This window comes from Cinclus cinclus, chromosome 10 (genome assembly GCF_963662255.1).
Source record: "Cinclus cinclus chromosome 10, bCinCin1.1, whole genome shotgun sequence".
NCBI lineage: Eukaryota > Metazoa > Chordata > Aves > Passeriformes > Cinclidae > Cinclus > Cinclus cinclus.
The window spans coordinates 25770904-25794773 of record NC_085055.1 but is presented as its reverse complement, the minus strand read 5'-3'; the positions used below and the strand labels follow the sequence as shown (position 1 = coordinate 25794773).

At 39.5% G+C, this 23870-nt stretch overlaps 1 protein-coding gene across 2 annotated transcripts in view; it reads right to left on the bottom strand.

Moving 5' to 3' along the window:
- The window catches only part of CLSTN2 (calsyntenin 2), a 185512-nt gene that overhangs the window by 92691 nt on the left and 68951 nt on the right, over positions 1–23870 (bottom strand). Inside the window, exon 3 of one of the 2 annotated variants that reach the window (XM_062498932.1) lies at positions 16216–16227. The exons of the other annotated variant lie outside the window; for it this stretch is intronic. The gene's annotated coding sequence lies outside the window, so the exon portion shown is untranslated. The remainder of the gene's footprint in view (positions 1–16215; positions 16228–23870) is intronic. 2 annotated transcript variants of the gene reach the window in all.

Below are 23870 nucleotides of genomic sequence, written 5' to 3'. Positions count from 1 at the left end.
TTTTTTTCCTCTTTGCTTCTTCAGATGTGGAGGAGCCTGGGGGTGCCAGTCCTTTGAAAAAAGAGCACTTGTCACAGACTGCAGGAGGGCTGGGACTTCACCACTGGGTTTAGTTCCTTCTTTATGTGAATTTGGCCTTTCTAGGAATTTCCAGTCGCTGTATTTATTGTCCTCAAAGCGTGTGTGGTCCAGCAAACACTTCAGTATCTGGGGATGTACCAGGGGCATTGTTCCCTCACCTGCTGCCTCAGATGAGCCTCTGAGTAAGCCCCTGCTACAAGTGCAAAACTGAAGTCCTGAGGGAATGACAAAATCTCTAAAAGTGGACTGAATTCAGTGCAACCCGGTGTTGTGGATACATATTTCAGTTTCACCTCTACATCAAAATATTTGGGGATATATGACCTTGTCCTTTAAATTACTTAAAAATCTTTCCTTCTTTTGGCATATTTTGCATCTTTAAGAATTAATACTGCTGTGGAAGTTTTGAGAGGTCTGAATTTAAGTGTAGACATAAGCCTTTGCATAGCGAACTCTAAATGTTTAATAATGTGAACTCCCAAGGACAGTTGTGTATTAGTTTTTTGAGCAAATGAGATACCACATTAAAAAAAAAAAGCCCACCTGAAAAAGAAGTGAAATTAAAAGTACAGTATCTTACTGATTATTTATAAATTTTGCATTGCATTAATGGCAAAAGGCAACCTCTTCCTGAGTGCTGGTAAAATCCCTAATTGCTAAAGGCTAAATTAACCTGGGGTAACTGAAGTGCAATAAAACTAAAGGTTGTAGTACAGAAATGAAGACAGATCTCACATTTACCAGCAGCTGATATGAGTAATATCACAGTTCTTGCTGAGAGATTATTTTTCTACTTAGTCTATATTCCACCCCCACGTTCATTCTAGAAAGTGAAGATCAAAGCTTATTTTTTTATACTTTAGGAGCTATGGCTGAACTTCAGTTGCAATTTAATTTTTAATCTGAAATTAATGGAATGAAGGATGCAACTATTAAAACCAAACATGTGCTATATAAAGCAATAAAAAAGTAACGCCATGTAAGTTCCACAATAATAAAGTGTTCCAGAAATTCAGAAAGTACAAATAAATATCTATATAATTTCTATTTAACTATTTAACTGCTCTTCAACAGTGCAAAGAAACAAATTCTATTTGCAGTTTCTGAAGTAAATTGTATTAATTTGAATACATCTAGTAGGAAACACGAAGTATTTTATCATGATGTAAAGTCAATTCAAAGCCAGTTTTGTGTTTACCACTCAACAACATCGAGTGGCATTTGCATTTATCCCTTCACAACTGGTCAAACAGAATTTGGCTGTGGCAGAACTTCGTTGTGAATGCTCATCTCTAGCCCTGGGAAGCAAGTGCTGTGTCGACACAGTTTTTAGAGCAGCCATTTACAGAACTGAATTTTTGGGTGACAAATGTGTTTTTGGAAGGGGGAACTAAGTGACTGCTTTTCAAGCTATTTTCTAAAAACAGCTTCTCTGCTAGCTTTTATTCCATGTATTCCTGAACATCCTGATTTAATTTACAAGTGGTATTTTCTCTCAGTAGATATGGTAAAAAGCTGTCTTCCAGGAATGATCAATAAGGGCAGGGTTATTTCACTCCAAGTCACCCCTGCTTGCTCTGAGGACACAAATGCCACTGAGAGTGTCCGGTCCTCTCAGCCCTGCAGCACACAACTCACACCGAGTGACCAGGATCATTATCACTCTCTTGCCACAGCATTAGCAGCCTTGTTTACTGGAAACCTCATTTCCAAATGTATGGAGTAAATGCTGATCCTCGGGGATGCACGGAAAATTGCAGGTGCTTACAAAGCCTAAAGACCAGGCTGTCTGCCATGATCATATTTGAGCTAAGTAATAGAACTGTAAAAGTGGTTTTAAGGGCATATTCTGAACGCAGAGGGATCGAGCAGCTGCCAAGGAGAGCCCAAGGAATCTTTATTCTCATTATATATGTCTCTGTAAGACTGGGATGAGTTTATAGATGTAACAGTTAAAAAAAGCTTGTGATTTGTTTTCAAACTGAGCACAAAGGTTGTAATGAAACAGAGTGACAAACAAAGCACTGCTGTAACAGGGAATTAGCCATGTTGTGCCAAGGATCTTGGCTGCAGGGCAGAGCTGCACACCATGAGATGCTGGGGGCTATCTCACAAAGCCCAGCAAACACTGGGGAACAACTGGGATTCAGTACAAAAAATTGCCCACTTGCACATCCACTTGTTTCCTGGCATGGCTCTCTGGACAGGGTGCTCTCCTGGAGACCAGAAGGAACCCAGAGAAACAGGGTGCTCTCAAGCAGGTTAATCTCACCTGAGTGAAGTTCTTCAAACACTCCAAAAATGCATTAACACCACTTCTGTGGTTAATAGAAAATAAGCAGCCTCAACTGCCAAAACCTCAGGAATGATCCTCATCATCCTCCCGGTATTGCTCCATAATCAACACATTATGGCTGTCAAAAGTACTTATCAGATACAATGACAGCTCACTTGGCAGATTAGAACTACTGAAAGAGCCATAATTGTATAGAGATATGCAGCTGAGGAACCCTTGAAGAATTCTGAATATTACAGGTCTGATAAATTAGATGATAATTAAAGGAAAATTATTAAAATACTTCTCATTTTTCACAAGTTGTAATTTTCAACTTACCAAGTGTACCAACTTTACATCTACAAACCATAGTTTGCAGATGGGGTGAAAAAAGCTTCCCAGCTGTGGCACTGGTACAAGTGTGCGTGATAAAGTCTGAAAGAAACACATTTGGCCCATTCCAGTGGGGCAGTAGCTCCTTCCCCTCTCCTCCAGAATTCAGGGAATTCTCAGAAGGGTGTGTGTGGGTATGTGTGCACTGCAGAGAGCAGGCGGGAAAATACCACTAGAACCCAAACTTACAGAAACTTCCTGGCTCAAAAGGAGATGAACCCTTGGTACCTGCCCATGCACAACAGGAAAGGCAGTGACACCAAAGAGTGACTACAACTTTAATCGTGTGCCAGGCTTGCTTGATCTTTTGAAATGGTTTCCTTTGAGTTCCTTTCCACAGTGGAACAAATACATGAACCTTCAGGTGCACAAGCTGCTTACACCACTGCCCTCTGCTCTAGGCAGTCATCTCAGAGATTCCCTTCTTCCCCCTCTTTCTCCTTTTTTTTTTTTGTTGTTTTTTGGGAGTGTAGGATCATATGTACAGGAAGATGGACATGTACTAAATGAACCAGCCTAACCTTCTGAATGACATCATCTCTGTGGATAAAAAAGGTGATGTTGCAAGAAGAAAGAATAAACAGAAAGTTGCTGACAATCATAGGGGTGTCAACCCAAGTAAAATGACACTTATAGTATCAACCAATTAGATGAAGAAAAAAGACACGCGCTTGCCTTGTTGACAATACAGAGCTACCAATTAAAAGATGTGTGGACAAAGCGGAGCTACCAATAAAATAATGTGTGACAATGTAATCCAAGATAAGAAGTAAATATAGACAATGTTTAGAGGCACAATAAATGGCTTTTGCTTGATTCACACTGAATAGTCGAGAGTCCTTTGTCTCCTCATGGGGGGTTTTCTGGTTTGGTTTTTTGTTTAGGTTTTTTGGGCTTTGTTTGTTTGTTTGTTTGTTTGTTTGTTTGTTTTGCGGGATAAGGCAGCAGAAAGTGATGGGGGAAGAAGAATCAAGTGTTTTACTAAAATAGACAGTTTTTTTTTTTCACAGTTTTACATTCTGGGCAGAAGGCAATCAGGTAACAGAACTGATAATGACCTTTTTTTTTTGTTTTTTTGTTTTTGTTTTAGTGATGAACTAGAACATAAACGACATGTTTCTCATATCAGTTTATTCATAGCATTGTTCCACTGACCTCAGGAAACTGTTCTCCATTTTTACAGCCAGAAGGGAAAGAAATAAGCACAATAATGCCCGGTGACAGCTGCAAACAAGGCATTTTGTGGGAGGGGAATACCAGAGCATTAATGCCTTTTTCCACTGTGAACAACACACCAACATTTATTGTTTCAATAGTGCATATCCACTGTAAGTGTAAAAAACAGTGCAAGAGTCTGTGTAAATTCACTGGAGATCTCAAAACAGTAATTTAAAAAATTATTGCTACCAGTCGCTAGTACTGTGACCTATAAATCAAGGATACATGGATACAACCACAACCAGAAACTGATTCTATTGGGCATGACAGAGGAATAAACAGGTTCTTTTACATCTGCCCTGAATTATATTCTCTTAGCCTGCAAATGGAAGTAAAATATGGATGTGGAAAGGATTATATGAAAATACAACCACAGTGCTGCTCTGACAGGAGCTTTGGAAGGATGTTTAACAGATTGTGCTATCCAGGACATCCTGATAGCATCATGAGAGATCCCTCTGTTTTGATCATAAGGGAAAAAAACCAAACAACCAAAGAAAAAGAATCGTAAATTCTTTAGGTGATAATAGATTTGAAACAGTGAAAGCAACAAATCAAAATCACAAGAACAAAGTTTCCACACAACTGATGACACAACATATAAAACACAGGTAAAGCTAGAAAAAGAATAAATTTTTATTGCATTAATTCCTTGCTTTCCAGAGTAGAAGCTCTTAAGAGGTCACTGTCTACTAAGCAGTCTGTGTTTTGTTAGGAGTATCAAAAATATTTAGTTGCAATGACTCACACATTTGATTTCTCCTACTGAATGGCACCTTTGATAGAATGAGAAACCAGGCTTAAGGTGGAGAATAGTCTGGGAGCAATTTTTCTGAGATACTCCCTGTGTTTTCAACTCTGTTCTGTAAAAATACACAGCTTTAAAAATATGTATGTTCAACAACTCAGTGTGGCTTTCTGGTTTCTATACTGAAAATGCTACTGATGCTTGGCATGGGGACTTATTTCAAGTGAATGTTACAAGGTCCTCCCTCCATCTCTTTTAAAATCATTCCATGAGGCAAGGAATTGCATCTGAAATAATAGTACTGGATGAGGGAAAACAAGAAACTAAACAGTGATGAAAGCAAGCTTTGCAAAGAAACACCTGAGGGCTCTGTGAATGAACAATGAAGGGGTGATCAGTGAGAGTACTGCTTCCAGCCAGGGTCAATGAACCTGTTACTCCCAGAACCAAACCCCAGGTGACAGAGAAGTCCCTGTCCCCAGAACAGAGGGGTCAGTTGTAGCAAGAGAGACTGTAAGAAAGTGACAGCAAAGAGAGGGCCAAAAAACCAGACTTGTCAAAACCTCACGGAAATAAAGAAACCTACAGTTTATGACACCAGTCCTACCTCACCTAGGTTAAACATCAGGTTTAAATGCTGTAGGACAGACCTGTCTCTTGGAAAGCATCTAGGGAATGAGGCATGAGTGCAGCTTATCTCTGAGCCATCACTCCATTTTAAAGAAAACAAAGCAGCCAGATTTTCAAGAGTCAGAGCCAGCAAAACTATCAGAACTATCCATGGCAGGAACTGCATGGTCTGTTCTATGCTCATCAGGATTTCCTGACTACGGACACATTTTTGGAACTGGAAGTTCCTATATACACATATGTATGTTCTCTTAACTTTCATAATTTTAGCAACCCCAGGGGAATGTGAGGCAAATGGAAAGATCTTGTGCATCCTGAATACAAAATGTCTAGTTGCCACCACCCCTATCAAGAGGTTACCTCGGGCAGACTGCAAAGCTTTGCCCTGAATGAGTTGCAGGCTCTCTGTAGGGGCTCTTCAGAACCCACCCCACCCAGAACTGTCTGTCCCCTTGGGAAGCACCACGAGTCTCTTGTCATGAGATGCTCAGAACACTCTGAAAAGAATTTCATAGACAAAAGGTATTCCAGACATTAGCATCTGTTCTTCAAAACCTGTCAGGTTAGCAATTCTATCCACAGAAGATACACCCAAGTTTTACATGTTTTACTTCAATTTTTTTTTTTCCTGCAAACTACAGCATATTCAAAAGGGAAGTTGCTGAGATACAATAAATATTAGAGCTGCATCTCCAGTTCTACAACATCATTATTCACGCAATGAATTTTCTTTAAAATACTGGCAAAGAAGTATCTAGGTTGATCATAAAAAAAAAAAAAAATCTGTGTTATGGCCACTATGTTTCTTAAACAGTTATTTTTGTTGGATGTTTAAACTTGCAGTAACAACAGGATGATTAAAGGTGAAATTAATTATGTTGCTCTGTGAAATTTCTTAGCTTGTCTGAAGAATTCCGTGGGGTCATCCTAGACATGAGAACTGAAATACAGTTTTCTACATGACAGTTCCCTACATGACATTTCTAATTATGACACGTTTAAATTTCTTTAAATTACTTTGCATAAAGAACATTGTAACAATATCTAAGCTACTGCCTTCTGCTGGACACATTCATGTTGTAGCAGAACACAGCATTTTTCATGGTGTTTGTGCAATGGGCTGCAGCCAGAGGCAAGACCTGCAAGTCGGGAACCATAACTAATCCCCAAGTCCTTACACAGAGCTACCTTTTAAAGGCTGTCATAAAAGGATATGTTGTCCTATGATAAGCATGGGAGCATATAAAAGATTGCTCTTTCTTACAGTCTTGCAGAGGATAAGGACAATCCAGACATTATTCTCTCCTCTGGGTAATGACCTGGCAGCATCACTCCCTGTTAGCTAGTGGAGTTTTAATGAGGAGCATCCTTTCTTCCTTAGAAACAAAACAAAACAAGCCCTTCAAATGAGAAAAAGGATCAGAAAAATAGCTTGAAAATACAGAGGAAGGAAAAGACTAACCATTCCCACTGCACCTACTCAGTCCCAGATTCTCTGTATGATAGAATAAGCAGTCACACATTGTTTTGTTGGTTTTCTGTTAGTTTTTTGATACGGTGTTTGATTTGTCAGCTCGTTCCTCTCTGCTACATCTACCTCGTTTTCTGTATCTGTTACTCCACTGTCTGATGTCAGGCAAAGGATCAAAAGACTGATGACAAGGAAAAAAGCTGGAGTGGATGATCATACACAGTGCATGGCATCAAATTATTCCATGCAGCTTGCTTAAATTATTCAAGTCCCTCTGCTGTTGTTTATAAACTTGTGAAACTGTCTTTCCCCAACAATTTTTGTGGGAGCTGATTTAAAAGCTGTAAATACAAATAAGAGGGGCAATGTAGTTTAATTGAGGAACGTGCTGATTCTTCAAAGCCTGACTCGTTCCAGAATTTCATATTCAAACCAGAGTTCAGCCTGAACTGAAAAAAATACTGTCCCCCATGCCAGAAGACTTGAATCAGATTGCAGAGGAATTTAGTTGTCTTCTCCAAAATGATTTTGTTCTCTTTCACATTAACTTAGTAGCTGGACCTCACCACTACTTTTCAATCCGCTCGAGCTGACAACAGTGAAAGGTGCTAATAAAGGAGCAAAAATGGGTGAAGAAACACAAGGGATACAAAGCAGTCACAGCTCAAAGACTTGGATTACTCATTTTCTCCTTCAACAAATCTAGCCTGCTCAAAATAAGAATTGAAGCGCATTATGGCTCTGAATATAAAAACACCAGTTGTTTTTGTTTTCCTAAAAAAAAAAAAGGCAAAAAACCAAACCAAAACAAAACAAAAACAAAAAGGAAAAGAAAAGGAAAGGAAATCTGAATGTAGAATGAAAAAAACAATAAGGCATATGTGCAACATTCACAGTCAAAAATCTACTGTGGAGATAAGAAGTTTAAATAAAATTATTAATAAATGATATGACACTTGCTTTTACAAAGTATTTTTTGTGCTGTTCCCTTACCCTCCTTTTTTATACTTTAATACTTGGTATGGCTTAAAAAAATATTTCAAATATTTTTTAATCCTTGCTATGAATTTGCATTCTGTCCAGCATGCCAGCACTGAGTTCACAGGTTGGGTGGGCACCAATACATCTGCTTTGGACCCACCTCCCCCCTCTGGGCACTGGAGATCTGCCAACCCCAGAAAGGTTTCCCCTTTCCAATGCCTTTTAATGACTCATGAAAATATCTTTATAGGAAGCTCTGCCAACCGAGCTTTTCATCTCCCAACAGCCACCAAACAGGTCCTAAGGTAGGAATGTCACTAAAAACCTCATTTTTCTGTGACTACACAGAAATTCTTTACTGAATGTAGGTGTAGATCTTCCAAGAAAAAAACAAATCACAACTCTAGGAAAGAGCACCCGTCTTAAGGTTTCTTTTTAACAAACTTTCAGCTTCCAACCAGTATGGATTTAATGTTTACTTCAATTTTACCCATGGCAGTATGAAATATATTGAGAGTTTTTCTTCAGTTTATCTTCAGATAGAACAGAATAATCTTCTTCAAAGAATGATTCAATTCTTTCCTCTAAATACAGCTAAAGTAGCAGTAAAAGCATCTCATCAGTCCAGCTACTCGGGATTCATTTTTCAGAATAGATTTCTGCTTAAAGAGATATTTATTTTCTGGTTTTCTATAGGTTTTCCTAGTGAACAATTTTTAATCCATTTACCCATAGTGATTCCCCATAAAAGTCTGTCAGCAATATCTTGCAGAATAGGAAGCAAAATACAGCATCAATGACTTGAAATTAAATGAAGCCTCAAGAGAAACAGTGAATTTTACCCAAATTGCTGCCACCACAATTGCATTTTAAAGCTGTTGGATATGTCTTATTTCAAAACAAATGGCTTTATTTATTTCTTTTAAAAGCAAAAACTCTTGGTCTCACCTGCTGTGCTATGAAAATCTCTGGTCTGAGAAAGTTACAGTATTTCCCAATTACCAGACTTCCTTAGACCCCTCTTGGGATGTTGGCTGGAAAGACAGAAACCTGGTCTAGCATGTGGTTTAACTTTTAAATGCTTCTTGGTATTTAGGATGTGTTTAGATAAAATGGGAAATAGGGATGAAAATTTATTGTCAAACAGAATCTTTTATGAGAAAAAGTATTTTTGCAGATTAGGATTTGTTTTCACTTACTGAAACTTTAAATGTATTCTAAACCTCTTTTCTTAATTGTGCTGTCCATTAATTGAGGGGGAAAAGTATTTACAGGCTTAATACACAACACAAAATTTCTGTAATGTCAGTGTCCTCCTTAATATATACAAACCATATATTCCAACCTTAAAGGTGCTATCAAAAACAAATTACTGTAAAAATGAAGCAAAATTTCCAAAGTAGAAGTTACAAATATTCAAGGTAGAAAGGGAAAAAAGGAAAAGAGAAATAATCATGTATTTTAATCTATTATTTAATTAGATACTCTACAGTGGGAAAAAAATAAAAGAAAGAAGACATGAAATATGCAGTGCATTAGAAGAAAACTATGCACAGTTTCAAATTACAGTATGGAAAAATCAGACTTTTTCCATCACTATGCAATTCAGTCTACAGTGCAATACATATTTTAATATTCACCTTCAAAGGATTGTCCTTAATGGCAGCATTTCTTTTTTTTTTTTTTTCAGGAAAGACAGATGAGAACTAGATGGAATGGAAACATAATGGGAATTCTGCTATGTCGAAATATATATAATTCAATTACTACACATGGCTGAAGCCTCAAATGAAATTAATGAATTGCAATGTCTAGTATGCCTTTAAAACAATTTAAACGATGTCATTATTAACATAATAATTAATGCTCCTAGTAATCTACAGACCCTGCTTTTGTTGCCATTAATGTATTCATTTACTAGACAGGCTCTTCTTAAGTATAGGGAGAGTGATTTTGAGGTGTTTTCCAGTAGGCAGGGAAAGGTTAAGCAGCAGAAATATGTGGACATTTCAAACCAAATCATGGTGCAGAAAATCAGACAATATTTGCAAACAACTGGTTTTGCTGATCACTCCACTCCACAGCTCTACCACAACTGTGCCTTGGTGGATGGCACCTGGGAATAAATCACTGCATTCTACCAACACTGAAAAAATCTTTTCAGTGGTTTTTGTATGAGACACTCCATAAGAATTCATACTGCCCAGGACCCTGTGGGATTTCAAACACAGTCACTTGGGCACTCTGAGGGCAGAGTGTCTAAAGGTGCAGCTCAAACCCTTTCTGCCATGGCAACTCCCACCTATGAAAGAAGAAAAGCAAAAGCAAATTTAGAGATCTCGTCCCATTAAATGTAGGATGAACAGTTACTTCTTCCATCCCCCAAGCAGACACCTGGAGTGGCAGCTCTGTGAACAGGGATTTATGTAAAACTGCACAGTTCACACAGGATCTGTGAACACACAGGTTCTCTTCCATCTCTCCAGGACTCTGGAAACCTGGCCAGGCAAAAGGAGGAGGGTCAGCGTCAAATTCCTGCAGAAAGTCACTTGCTGGGGGATCCAGTTGACCAAGGATAGAAAGAAACAGCAAAACAAAAAACTCAACCTGATCCAACTTCCCCAGCCATTTGTGTTTGCATGGAGAAAGGCAGTATAATATGGCTGCATTCCCACGGATAAAGCCAACTTCTTTCCATGTGACAACATTAACTTCAAATGCCAGAAAGAAAGGTATTTCATTTGTGAATGAAGTATTCAACAACGGAATATTCATTTAGTGATAGAATCCATTTCTAATCACTGTTCTACTGAAAAAGTACTTGGAAAGTATAGAAGTCAACTATGAATTTTAATTAGAGTCTATCAGAGTCTGGGTTTCACCCTTCATCTTTTATAAACTGACACTAAGTCACTGGTCTCTAAAAGAATGTCAGAATTCCCCCATTCAGACTCCCACAGACCAGAAATAAACCAAAAGCCAGCCCTGCTGGTGGCTTGGTTCATTGAGGTTTCTGCTGCAGTGATCTGATGTCCCTGAGAACTTCTGGTTGTCTGTGTAATGCCAGAAAACATCTACCTGCTACTCATGGGAAAAGGTTTTTGTTACAGTAGCTCTAAGTTATGAATAATTTTGAAATATAATTTGTTTTTAAACCCTGAAAAATCTGATATATTCCCTCGATGTTGAAATATATCATTAAGAGGTCATTTGTCTTGAATAAAACCCTGTGGGAAGTAAGGGTTATTTTAAATATTGCTGGGGTCTCTGAAAATCAGTGAACAAAAAGAGAGTACTCAAAGCCCATTAATAAAAAGTGTATGATTATTGGAAAAGAAATGTTAAGATAAAGCTTCACATTATTGGGAAATATTTTTCATCTGGAATTCATTAGCTCCTGACATACACTTCTCATGTAATAATTTACATTTCTCTCCAGTTCCTTAAAGTAAAATCTGCAGAAATAAACCACTAACACTTTAATTGGCTTTTGTGTTGCTGGCTGAGATTAAACATGAAAAGTAAATGGGAAAAATTATTTAATGACAGTAACCTGATCACTTTGGATCAGCAGTGTTTTCCTGCAAATGCCGTTTAAAATTCACAAATAGAAAGTGAAATAATTCTTTGAAATTTATGATGTATGGATTTCACAAAAACCTCCCGAAATATTTATCTGTTTACTACTCAAAAACATATAGCATAGTAATATTATGGTTTTGTTTAGGAAAGCAGGAAATCATAAAAAATATTCTGCGATGGAGTTCAGATTTTAGTTCCTATTTTCTGATTGATAAAAAGAGGCAGATAAGGAATAATCTTTCTTTTCTTTCATTATACAGTCAGTTAATTGTGTAAGCAAAAACCAGCATTAGTAGCAATCTTCCCTTGCCCGAAAGTTTTCCATGATTTTATTACAGCAGAAAACCAAAGCAGGCATTCTTTTACTTAATTTAAACAGAGTTTCAAAGAAATCTTTTGAACCTGTAGAAAAGATCTGTAAAACACTCAAAAAACACTATGTGAAAAAAACCCCACAAAATTATCAGTAACATTATTTATTTACCTCTCAAATGTGTTCCACATACCATGCAGGATTATCTGACTGAACTACCTTTATTGGGTTTTGCCTTTCCTTCTGAATCTAAATCAATATGCAAATCTATTGATGCAAATAATTTTTTAGTGGGACTGTATTTCTTGCTCCAGCACATCTGATCAGATTTGAAAGCACAGTGAAATTCCTGAAGCCAGCCCCTCATTTTACCATCTCATTTGTGACAAATAAATTTCAAGAGCTGGGATTCCTCTCTGACATGCCCGGGTGAGGTGGGAAGACCCTGAGATGACACCAACACACAGCCCCTATTCTCACTGCTCACTCTCACCTCACACTCACTGTGCCTCTTCCTCAGTTGTTCACAGAAAAATACTCATGGGAATGTGTTCTGAAACAGATTGTGAGCTGAGCCAGGCTAAAAATAACTCTTTAAACCAACGCCAAGTCTTCACATTTTGACATAACCCTCAGGGGCTTGGAAAAGCCTTTTTAAGGCTGTTTCTGCATCCATAATCAATCCACCCAAGCAAAAGCAAATACTGGCTGGGCTTTGCCTTTTGTTCTTACATTCATCTGTTGCACAGACAAAGAACTATGACTTAGGTTTGTAAATCTCACTGAACATCCTGAGGTTAAATCTACATATAACTAAAGGCAGAAAATCATTAGTGCCATGTCACAGGAGCTAACCTAAACTGACTTCCAGTTTCCAGGCCTAGAAAAGTGTAGAGTTCTTTTGATGCCTTTTTATTTGGAAGATAGTTTCCTCATTTTTTTTTTTGGATGAATTGAGATTTTCTGTTGGTGTCTGTGGAACACGATCCATTTTTTTTTCCGAAAAAAATTGTGCTTAAATGCTCTTCCTCCTGAAAAAAAACCTGGGTACTTCAGTTGAATGGTCACATCATTTTAAGAGCCAGCAAATATCTTCTCCCTTTCTACCTCTTTTTGAAGGGATGGTGAGATTTTTTTTTTTGCCCAGCTTTTCCTATAATGGTGGTCTAAAGGCAAAGAGAATATCCTGCAGCCCTACTTTGGGGAGCAGAGCCAGGTGAGGAGAGCAAGAAACTTTACAGTCAATTAGAGTGGGGAAAAAATAAACTGAAATATAATCAGTGAAGGAAAAGCACTTCTCAGAGACGGCAGTTAGTGTAGTTCAAGATGATTTGGATTGACACATGTGAAATGAGATTGGCAGATGAAATGTAACTCAGAAAAGATCGCTGTTCTCAAACCAGAGTCTTTTACTTGAGTGCACCCAGGTTAAAGCCCACCAGCTCCCTCAGCTGCTCCTCACAGGACTTACAATAATGCATCCTCTATGACAGAAGTTTTACTGCTTGGCAAAAATTTGTCCTGTTATTCATGTGTAGAACATTAAAAACATTCAGTGAAATAGAGAATCACTAAAAATGAAACAAAGCATGAAATAAGGCAGACACAAAGCTTTAGCATGTTGTTTGTTGCTATTTTCTAACTGCCCTTAGATTTAAAGCATCCACAAACTGTAATTTAAGAACTATTTCCTCAGGAACAACAGCAGGGGGTGGGTAAAAAGGAAGAGAATAATGCTGTGAGGCAGTTCGTGTGCACTGCTACAGAGTGCTGGTGTTAGGTACAACAGGTCCTTGCCTATCCTGAGCCCTGTGAGTACTTGTGATGCAGTGTGAGACACTTGTGCCAGCTGCACACTGCTCCAGCACCTCCCTCTAGCTCTGCAAACCCCAATCAACTCAAAAGACTGACTCAATTGTTTTCATTTTTATCTTTTTTTTTTAAAATTGCTATGTGTTTGTAGAGACATCAAGTATTTAAGAAAGCAGTGGACTACACAGAAAAGCATTGGCAAGTAGGTGCAAAAATGTATTAGTGTGCATTTTGTCTCTCATAGGTAAAAGCAACATTTAATCATAGTGATTCTGCAAGCAAAAGTAGGGCTTGTCTAAAGGCCAAAGATTTATCTGATATACAGAGAAACCAAAGATGATTTCTGAGAAGTATTAAAAAGCTTAATTGGGTTGTGATGATGGAATAAGAAATCCTTTCAAGCACTTTCATAATATCAGCTCCTAGCAACCAGTTATTCCAACCTCACACTCCTACCTGCCAAGGCACAGATATGGGACAAATCTGTGATAAAGCTCGTAATATCCAAGCAGGAAATTGCAAAATTATGGTCAATTCACTTCCTCTGTGCAAATAGCTCTATTTCCAGCACCTGCAATTTTGAATCGCAGAATGATAGCATGCCAAGTTTGTGTCAATCATGGGTAATTTTGGGACTAAATAAGTAACAGGAGCCCTAAAGGCAAGCATAGGCTAAAAGCTTAACATAATTTTGATTTAAAATGTTAAGTCACCTGTAACATTGACTAGTGCTGGTACAGAGACAGATGGCACAACACTCTGTGATTCGTGTGACAAAAGCATTTTATTCTTGTGAACTCTCCTTAAATAGAGAGTTTGGAGTTCCTAGGCATACACATTAGATTGGTTGGGAGTTTGGATTGCTCAGCCCTCTGACCAATGGGTGTCTTCATCTTAAGATGGAACTCACTGGATGAAATCCCTGTTTGGGTTTGCCTTGTTCATTGTTCACCTAGGGGCCTGTTTATCAAACCAGGCTGCTTCAACTGAAACTCTTATCTACAGCTGAATTAACTGCCCAGCTACAAGCCAGCTTGTGCTGTGACAGTCACCCAACATTCCCTCAGTGAGAAACTTCAGTAGTATTTTGAAGCAGACATATATATTATGTTCTTGATATATGTATCTTTTCCTGTTGTGTCTTCCTAAAGGAAGCCATATTAGAATCACTTGGTCTTGCATTGTCTTTCTAACCTTTAGTACCTAGAACCGAGTATTAATGTAACAGCTGCCCAGTGTGTGATAGAGGGAATCGATGGTAACTCTTCTCAATTCAACCAGCCAAATGGAAGTTCTTTGCTCACTTTAAAAAGTACTTTGTGCCATTCTCATTTTTCATACCAGTTAATTCTGTGACAAATTCTCCAATTTTGCGACTCTCCTTTGACACCCTGACAATACCAAACAATGTTTTCCTTTCGGTCTCCTGTATTATCAGGAGAATCTCACAGGTTTTTTTTACCCTGCTATTCTTCTGTCCTTGTCTCCCTTCATCACAGATCACAAAACAAAGATATGCTCCTTATCTGCTCCTCTTATCAGCCTAGGCAACACATCCCATCATGTCCTTTAATGCAAACTGCCTGCTCAGCCTGAGAAGTCCCCATCTTTCCTCTTGCAAGGTAAGACATACCATCTTTCCTTGCCTCATAAAGGATCCAACCAACAACCAAACCAAAACAATCCACATTGTCTCCATCACTTGCCTATCCATACATTTCCCTGGCTGTATGGTGGCCCTGATGATTCCATGTGTAGTTTCTTAAAGCCAAAAGTATTTTTAAAAAAAATTCTACCCCATCTACTCCCAGAATTTACTGGGATCTCCTAAAGTAAACACATCCTTGTCCATTTAAAGTGTGGAAGGGTTTGGTCTCAAGTCCTTGTGAAATGCATGTTTGAGACTCTTCAAGCTTTCAACTCTAAGGACCATTGCAAAGTTTACACTACAACACGTTTACATTTCATAAACTTGTAACAATTCCTGTGTTTGAGACATTACTCCCCACTAACTTTTTTACAGCTGGTCAAAAAACTTCAGATAAGCATCTCACTTGACATTAAAAAATGCCAAATATTACCTGATTTTTTTTTCAGCGATTCATGAAGAAACAATCAAATAATTATCAATAACCTCAACTATATTTTACACAAATGCAAAGAGTGCTGAATATATTAGCTCTGTAACACCTAAAAGTTAAATACAAACTGAGCATATGCTTTTTGGCATCAGCTCAGTTTAAGGTATTATTTCATAATACTATACTGATTGCTCTGTGAGACGAAAGATAAAACAACAGAAGGCAAATTTTCAACTAATGGACATTTGCAGGTTGGGGGCAGTAGGGCCCGGGATATTGACCAAGGGAGACAATATATGCAAAGTTTACCTTATAAAATTATTTTCAGTTTTGATTACTTTCTTATGAAATGTATCTTCCCTAATGTCATAAAAGCATGTAGGCGGCATTATTTTTATTTTTACGTCATGTCTGAAGGCTGCAAAATCCCCTTGGTTCAGCTGAAAATTAAACTTTACTGTTTTGAGGCAAGTAGCATGGAAATTATGAAGGCACTCAATAATGCAGCTGAGGTAGCTGTGCATTGAAGGGGCTTCTCACAAGCATGGCACTGTTCCAGCCTTCCAGCTGCATGGCACAAAGGGGCTCCAGTGCCTCCAGCACATTCTTCACACTCCCCCTTGGGTTTACCCTCTCTGGTTACTACCATTGCACCTTCACATTGTAGCAGCATTTGTGGGGGCAAAGCAAGACAATCCAATTCTCAGCCTACTTTGGAGCCAGCCTGGAAACAGGTGAAGATCCTGAGTCCATGAACACTGCTCTCCTCACCTGGGCTCTGTGTGAAGCTGCAGGGCTGCGTCAATCCCAGCGGGACAGGTCTGGGGCTGAAGCCACCTGCCCAAAACACTCATCCTCCTCCAAGAGACAAACCTGCAGGCTGCACACAAGGAATGCAGTGATGGGAATCCCAGCAAGGCACAAAATTTAATGTGAGCATTGTGCTGTGACTGCGGAGCAGAAAGCTTGCCCCTGCTGGCTGTGCAGGATGCATGTGTTCAGGGTAAATTAAACAGAAAAGGCAGCTACAGCCATACTCAGTGCAAGTCAACAGAAAATACGGATGGAGAGAAAAAAGAAAAGCTAACAGAAATGCAGACCAAAGTTTGGCACATGAGTGTGGTTCTACAGTATAGAAAGCAGCTGTTAGACTTTCATCTGGCCTCTCATCCTACCTACTACACAGAATTTTACTCAAATTATGAACAGAATGTGGTTCTCTTCTGTAGTTCTTCTTTTTTCAACTTTTTAAAAAAAATGCCTCAAGTTTTCACACAGACTCCATACAGTGGTTACACTAGAAAAATATTTAGGACTAATTAAAGCCAGACTTTTAACTATCAGTCCTTGGTTTAAAATATCAACATTGCATGGGGGAAATTAACAGATTTCAATAAACAAACACACACCACTACCATTCATTAGCCAGATGCAATCCATTTCAAGGAAAAAAGCAGGGACTGATGCACATTCCCAATCAACATTCAATATTTGAGGTATTTCCTAGGTCACAGAAGGCACTTGAGACTTCTCTGCAAGGTTGCCTGTCTCATTCCATACCGGAGAGCAGTGGACAGTGGACATTGTTCATCTTGACTTCAAGAAGGTTTTCCACACTGCCTCCTGTGCTGGTTATGCCTTGAAGGAACCTGGGGAAGAGCATACTAGGAAATTTTCCTCCATGAGAACTTCCTCTGTGAATTGATGAGACCAATTAGAAGCAGGTTTAGTTGTTGACAGCCTGAGAAACCAATTGGAAAAGTCGGTTCACTCCATGAATCACATTTGAAGCAAGTAAAGCCCGGGAAAAGCTCTCTTTCATTTCTGGCCCCTCACAAGGTAACCCTGACCTGGCCCAGGTCCCTCCCACGCGGCCCGGGCCAGGCACGGGTGGGCTCAGGAGGCTGCTGGGCCCCGTTTCCAACCAGGGACCCCGATAGCCAAAAAGAAGAAAAGCCCATTGCTAAGATCCTCACCCTCCCCTCCCCAGGTGTGGCCGTGGCTCGGCGGGGCCCTGCCCTGCCCCGGCTCGGAGCAGCCCTGGGGTGGCCGAGCCCGCCCGGCCGCCCTCACGGCCTGGGGGGAGGCAGCCGGGCCCGGTTTGGGGAGCCCCCCAGGGCTTTGTGTGCTGGGCAGGGCACAGGGAGAACCCCCGGGCTGCGGCTGGAGCTGGGGGCGGTTGGCACCGGAGGGCAGCCTTGGAGACAGAGCCTTGGCACCGATTTCTCCTCTCACTGGACTTTGCGGTTTTTGTCCGGCCTTTGCCAGCACGGCCTGGGCGGCCTGAGATCCTGACACAGCTCCAGCATGGCCTGGCCCAACCCCTGCATCCTCTGTGTGAGATTTTAACTTTTCCAATGCTCAGATAAGAAGACTTGCAGACCTTCCATCCTTCCTTGGGTGAGAGGGAAAAGAACAGAAAGGATACACCAAAGTCAATGAAGCAAGAGCTAAGTTTTTAGGTGGAAGTAGAATGAGGAGATGCCATGAAGGTTGGCTAAAAAATCATTTTTGTAAGTTATAGGGGTGGACTGTACTACACCAAAAAATTCCTTTAAACCATGAAAAAAGACATGGGGGGTGGGGTGAGGTGTAAAGAGTTTGGAAGTTCCTTTGCCCCGAGGGAAAAAGGGGATCTCTGTTCTGGAAATGAAGTATGAACAGAGAGAAGAGAGCTGAAGAGAACTTTTGCCTTTGAGCAGCTCATCCTTAACAGTAATACCCCATGGCTTTAACATGGCCCACAAACACAGCTCTGGGAAGGCTGTGAAGGTGGGAGAAGTTTCACTATTGCAGATTTCCAGGCGGCTGCTATTCGTGAAAAAGGTGAAGTCAGGAGAGAACTGGTTATTTCCTCTCTTGAAAAAGATCCCTATAGCTGAACAAGAAGAGACTTGTCTCCCTAAAGTGAAGTGAAAAAGATTATTTAAGTAAGTTATTGACTGAAGTGTCTCTGTATGTTGTTAAGAAGGTGTGAAAAGGGGGAGGAGGCCGTGGTCTGAAGATCTGTTCTGAATTTATTAGTATTTTCTTTGTGTTGTTAATAAAGCTTTTCTTTATCCCCTTTTAACTTTAAGGCCTGCTTTGCTTTTATTCCCAATTCTGTTTCACAACAGAAAGTAATATTAAAATTGCATACCCAAACTATGATACTCCATAACAAACTCACTGACAAACTGAGGAATTTCAGCCCAGATAAACAGACAGGGAGGTCTATTAAAACTGAAGATTGGAGCACCAGACATGCAAATACTTGAAGTGGTCACTTTTAACCCAGAATTCATCCTCCATGCACATCTGGCTGACATTTCACATCACTAGGAGGAAACCTCTCAACTTAGAAGAGGAATATTAATACACTTTAGAGGCACTGAGGACTGGGCAAAGATAATCAAATTTTCAGGTGTGTTGACAAGACTCACCTCACTACCAGGGTAGCAATAGAATATTTAGCAGGAAACTGGGAGGAAATAACACAGAGCTGATCAAAGGATTCAGAGAAAATAAATACTGCAGTGCTCTGCAGCAAGGTGTGGTATGCGCATGTTCATTATTTAATAACATAATTCCTGGAAAGGCATTTTAGTTGGAAATATGCAATGTGCCTACTTGGACTTGGATTATACCAGGCTGTACTGCAATTTTTCTCTCATACAAAATACACAGAACCAGATATTCTGAAACTAAGAAAAACTTGTGACCACAGAGTGACTTAACATCTCTTCAAACACAAATATATTTTCCCAAAGATGCAAAAAATACTTACTATTTTAAAGGATGGACAAAGGTACTCCATGTTATTAGGAAATCTGGTGGGGTTTTATATATTTAAATTGTAATGTTACCAGTAGAATGGTTGCTTCCCATTAGAATTAGACTGACAACTGTTCATTCCAAACCAAGAGAAAGTATCTAATTTTGCCATTTTCCTGGTTTTGACACAAAAAATAAGAAGGCAATTTTGTCAAATTTTACGGAAAAGTGGATCTGAGGAGAGGTAAAATTGTGTGAAATAGGAAACAGTTTTGTGGGGGAAAAAAAAATCCTCAAATAAACATTTTGATTGGTTTCCCAGAGCTCTGATGAAAACCATAATGAAAGAAAATGAAGGCAGACATGACAGAACAGAGTTATCAAAAATCCAGATGAAAGCATGTTCCTGTCTCTTTGTTACTGCTCTCTGAGGAAGGAGATCATTCATTTTCCAGAAAGAGGGTTATTGGAGATGCTGCTTTGGGGAGTAAGAAGCCATTTGGAATGACACTGAAAAAGCATGTGTAAAACAAGTGAGACATCAGACTGAGAAACAATGGAGAACCCCCTCTAATGATGGATTTCAAAGTGCTCTGTTCAGCAGTGGTGAAAAATCTGTGTATGGAACAAGACATTGTCTGTAGCAATCTGGCAATTGTCTCTCCTGGATCTCTGCAGAGAGGCTAAAATATCACTTATGTGTTTTTTTTTCAAACACGCTCTAGGAAAAACACAGGGGCTGCTTTTACTTTCTTCTGTCAAAAATCCTTAGGAAACATTTTGCAAGAGTATATTTTGAAGATACTGTACTGATCTTTCTTTGTAATCTCTTTATTTAAGTATTTCTGCTAGGCAGCAAACTCGTTCTGCTAAATAATTAACATACACCATAAAAACTACTATAAAAAGATTACTAAGGTTTCTACTCTGGTGTTATGAACATTTTAATAATTCCTTCACCTTGCTGGCAAGCTATGTCACTTTATATAATATTTGACAGTATGCAAGTATTTTAGGGTGCAGGAAAATGAACTGTCTGCTGAAGTTCCCAGCTCTATTCTCTCTGACCTTTTATTGTGTGATACCTCCAGTAAAACAGTGATGCTGGTGCATTTTTAATGTTCTACCCTACAAGGCACAGAGCCAACAATGAACATGTTTTTATGCCACGGGTGTGTATGCATGGGCTTGCTCTTTTCCTCTCTGGAAAGCTTGGAAATGGAGAAAAGCCTTCATGCTTTCAGCCACCAAAGAGGTGTCTCCTTTCTGTTTACCTTTAAACATGAATATGTTTGCTAGGCTGTAGGTCTGCAAGCTTAGACACTTCTGTAATGCACAGTCAGCATATACAGGGTACCAAACACTCTGTAAATGTGGTCCAGAAATTCATTGTATTGAAATGTCAGTGTCTTTCAAAGACATGCAGCTTCTCACACACAGGGGGAGCCCCTCCATATTTATATATACACTTCTGAGCCAGGGAGCTGCAAAGGCCTGGTCCACTTCCAAAAATTACACTGGCGAATGGGGAGGCAGCAGCAACAAGGCAGCTTTCCCTCATGCTCATAAATAACTGGATAAATGTCCTTCAGTCACTTCCAGAGCATTTTTTTTCTTACTGCTTTTGAGAAGAGAGACTTAGCTGCAGCAGCTGGTGGTGCAGAGTGCTGGTCTGGTGGATTAGAAGCCCTGCCATGTGGTGGGTGCCTTATTACCTTTGCCTCCTTTCCAGTGCAGGTGAACTCTTACCCAGTCTCTACCTGATCTGTAAAAACACATCAGGGTTACTCCCAGGGCAGTTCATTGATGCAACTCCATGGGATGATTTGCTGGCTTATAGCACTGGGACTAGATTTAAATCAAGGGGGAGACTGCTGGTTTTGGCCCATGGGTGGGGTGTGTAAACACACAAATAGCTGTAGGAAATATCTGTAAACACACAAAAATCTGTAGGAAAGCCACAGGATTTGGTGAAGGGACAGAAATGCTGAGCTTTGACTGGACCAGGAAAGAACAGAGTTGAAATTGTTGAAATACAAACTCACAGACTCAGGACCTCTCTAATTAATCTTCATTTGGAAACTTGTAGGAGACATGGGTCTCAGGCAGGCAAAGAGAAGATGAAGAATGTTCTCCTTGTGCCCTGGGTGCAAAGCAGGGCACATGGCCATGCATCTGCCCTTCTCTCTTGTTGCAGCTCCCCGTGGGACTCACACTTGCTTTTATTGTCAGTGCTTTTCAAAAGGATGGCCTGTTGTCTCCTTATTTTTATCTTTTCTTGACAATTGTGCCCCTCCCTTTAGGCAAGAGAAAGAAGCATTGTGTTTTAGCCTGAACCAAACCTCCAGACTTAGTTTTCTTGTCTCAATTCACTAATTTTAACAAATTACTATAATTGCTCTTCTTGTCAGTCTTACCATGGCCAGTACATGGTAGAATGCAAAATAAATTCTATGCATTCCAATCAGGGTAATAGGCAGAATAAATAAATAAATTGTACAAATTGCTACCAGAGGGCATCTTGGACTCAATTTTCACCAGACTACTTAAAATCTGCCAAACTTGATTTTTATTAGACTTGTAGCATTTATATCTCCTGGGTTTTTTTTTTTTTTTTTTTTTTTTTTAATAATATGTAGGAGTTAAAAGGCTGAAGATAAAGCAGGTTGTGTAAATTCATATTACCTACAATATCATTACTGCCTACACAAAGCTGAAATATTTGACTTTTGAAACTGATTTTTGCAGAACAAAGCAAAGAGCTGCCAGAGAAAGTTTGGATCTGGGATAGCCTGCAAACTGAAACATGCTTTGTTGTGGCCTAACTCTTCTCCTGCAGAAAGCTGTGCAGTTCCCTCACTGGATGCTTCCAGAGCTGCTCAAGAGGGTGACACCAGATTTCCAGGGATGGGAGCCCTGAGTTGCCCAGGTCTCTGCACACCTGATCCTTTTCTGTTCAGCTCCTTTAGAGCCTTCACAGTATCTATGAGACAGAGTAGGTGTCTCTGAGGTGGCTTTTTATTAGAGCAGAATCTCAAAAAGAACACAACAACACTAGACATTAGAACAACAATCTGAGTTTGCTCAGGTTTGCTTTTCAGGCCACATTTCTGAATTCCACACTACCCAAGAGCTCCACATTCTTCCTAACTTTTGGCAGTGGGTAGAAATTGCCATGCATCAACACCTTACAGGTTTCCTAACTCCAACTGGGACCTGAAGCATCAGAACAAGAAAAAAAGAGCCTAATGTGAGGTTTATCTTGTCTGCATCAAAAAGTAAAAATATCCGAAAAAAACAAAAAGCAGAGAATTTATTCAATGACATATTCTGAAGCAGCAATGTCAATCTTTCCCATGAATTTCCTTATACTGAGGATTTCAATCTTAAGTGTAATGTTATTAAAATCAGTTATGTTTTTTCACTTTTATCTTGCTTCTTTTAACAGTTTAGTTTTTGGATATCAGACATTTTTTAGTGGGTGCACGTAAGTAGAGTATAAAATAGGTGTTTCATTTTAGTGGGTGCACATAAATGGACTTTATAAAATAAATGTTTCACTTTGGGACTACAACTTAAGGTCACTTCTCTGACAGTTTAAATAATTGAAGATTTTCAGGGTCTTTGTGAATTGGTCTGTAAAAATCCATTATTTTCTCACTAGTTATAGTGAGGATGTTTACAAACAATATGAAGGCAGTAGTGGATGGAACACTATAAATATCTAGTAAGAAAGAAAAAGTACTTCCAGAGTGGTGTTATTGATTGCTATTGCAGCATGCAGTGGAAGAGCTGGTATATTTATATGTAGGATTATATTGATAACTGCTAAGCTTGGGTGCATCCCTGCTTTTGCTGAAGATCATTTTCTCTTTGTCTGTGCTGGGCACATCACGTTCAGCAGCCTTTGCTGTCATTCATTCCTCAGCCTTGGTCACAAGCAGCTCTGGGGACAGTATGTGCAATTTGGACATACCTGGGTGTCTGAGGTGATTGTTTACCTGTAATATGGGGTAGCAGTAGGGTTCCTGCAAAAACCCTTACACCTTTTCCAGCTCAGAGAAGTTGGCTGTGTATTTATTCACTCATGTACAGAGTGGCCCCATGCTCCACAAGCAGCCATCAGCCAGGAGTTGGGTGCTACTGACTGCACCCCCTGAGTGTGCTGGATTCACCTCCCCACATCCATGGATAGAATTACCATCAGGTTATCTGCAAAGTTAATACAGAGTAATTATTGCCCTCCTGGAACCATTACTTGTGTGTCCCTCAGCATGAAGGCGTCACATTCCTTGGGGATTCTGCTTCTTAAATCCTGCCCAGACATCTGAATGTGCTCTTTTCTTTCACAGAAGAGTGTGAAGGGGTCAATTAAACAATCTAAAGTTAGCTTAATTGGCCCTTTGACACTGATGGAAGCATTTGAATTACTGATGAACTGAAGAGGAATATAAATGTAGCAACAGGCAGTTATGTTTTCATCATCTTGGACATAGCACATAGTTTTGGTAAGGATGTGTTCTTTTGGAGTA